Here is a 2,197-nt window from a genome sequence, read left to right as displayed (position 1 = left end):
CTAAAATATTTTCTTCAGCTTGGCTACTTCCTGCATCACTCCAGGGAAATTATTGTTACTGAAATAAGTTTTCTGATGCCTTTTGAAAGTCTAGGTTCAAAAATATTGTTTTCATTCTTGAACTGTATCAACTGAAAGACTTCACTGTGTTCTCAGGCCTGTGTTCCTAGGAAGATGCATACTGCCAATATCCTGAGACATCTTGCCTGGTTTTGCCATTTCTCCCATGCTATTCTCTCTTTGACTGCATTCTCCTTCCCCCATTTTCTTGTAACTGGCTTTATAATACTTTCAATTATTATTAATTTCCCTTGTAAACTTGCATTCTCCTTCCCCTATTTTCTTGTGACAGGCTTTATAATACTTTCAATTATTATTAATTGTCCTTATAAACTTGTGATGTGTCTCCCATCATTTAATTAAATATGCATAAATAGAGATTTTAGTCTTCTCTCAACTTGTTTTTCTCTACTTTTTCTGATCTTTTAAATAGTAGGTACAGTCTATGCATCCTTTTGGCCAGAATTTTGAGAATCTCATTTTATTTTTCATTTATATTCCCTGGGTTGATGTATTTCTTGTGAATTCTCTGGTATCAACAATTCTCTCACTTTCTCCATGACCTAAACTCCCATTATACTCACAGCTACAATGCTGCTAAATTCCAATGTGGAGACATTTTTCCTCAACCTATTTCATGTATTTCAGAACTTGTGAATTTGTCAACATCTGTTTTTAATGCATACTGAGAACTTTTGGTTGAATACATATTTTATGAAGGGGCAAAAAGACCTTCCAGGGACAGTAATTACTTGAATAATATATATCAAAGATTTGTTGGACTAGCGTTATACTTGCTACCCATCTATTCCTCTACTCTTAACATGCATGAGCATACTTTTAACTTTCTCTGAACTGACCTACTCACATATCAAAGGCCTAGTTATTTATATACTATCTTGTTTCAAGAAGATACAAAGGAAATTTACAATTTACAAGAATATAGAAAATATATAACAACATATATTAGAAATTGGTGATATAGGAAAAACTATGTAAAAACAAAGGCAAAAACATAAAATGAAGTAGAGTAGATACAAAAACATAAAATGAAGCAAATACAAAAAAATAAAGCATACCACCTCATAATCTAAATATAATGTTCTTAGTGATCACCATTATTTCTGTTTATGGCAATTTAAATGGTCTTTAGACTTCTCTTTGGAGGAACACTCTCGATGTATTTCATTTATTCATACTTCAAGTGTGACATGTAGGACAAACTGAGGCTGGCTGCTTTTACCTTTCAGGTGATCCACACAAGTGTTTCCCTGTTGATCATGTGAGTGAAGGAGGACAAACTCATTGAGAGGGAATTCTGCAATGCATGTCCCATTCCTCTGGCAGAGAGTAGGTAATTAATATGTATGTAGCAAGATGATATGCCAAAATGGTAGAGTATATGCTTTCTTTTCCTATATAGTCAGAGACATCTACATCTTCTATAGGAGAACAAGATTGTTATGGAAGAAAGTCAAAGATTAAGATCCAGCAAATAGTCTGTTTCAGAAAATAGCCTTTGAAAGCCACGTCAGGACAATCATTCTGAATGCCAAAGCTTTTGATTTAAAAAAAAAAAAATGTATTTGATCAGAAGAAAAAAAATTCTTAAAAAAAAGAAGTCAAGTTCTTTGATTGATTGGAAATAAATACAGAATAATACCAAGACCACACTGAGCCCAGGGAGAGTAGGTGAGCATCACCTACTTGGGAGGTGGCAAGGAAAACTGCATGGTCAGTAGGGCTGGCGATGATGGGAGAGAATCGGAGCGACTATGTGGATGGACAGTCAGCCCTGAGACGTTTCTCTAAGCTCTTTTTCTCATTATCACTGAGTTGAACAGAAGATGAAACACCTGTAAATCTACAGTGTCTCCTGCCATGAAAGCTAGTACTGCATTTTACTTTTAGTTTGAGAGATGATTATTTAGTTTTATGTTTTAGGTCTCACTCAGTATTCAATCTAAGACTATTCTATAATGCCAAGGTTAATTATTTTCTCAACCTCTCATTAAGGAATTGTAAAATTTCTTTCCATCTTTACAAGACAAACTTTCCTCCTTGATCATTTATTGTTTTGATCTCTTGCAAATATGTCTTGTAGTTTTGAGACTGCTAATGTACTGGTTTTCACCTG

Source organism: Propithecus coquereli, unplaced genomic scaffold, assembly GCF_000956105.1.
Source record: "Propithecus coquereli isolate 6110/MARCELLA unplaced genomic scaffold, Pcoq_1.0 Scaffold278, whole genome shotgun sequence".
NCBI classification, from domain to species: domain Eukaryota; kingdom Metazoa; phylum Chordata; class Mammalia; order Primates; family Indriidae; genus Propithecus; species Propithecus coquereli.
Note: the sequence above shows the minus strand (reverse complement) of the source record.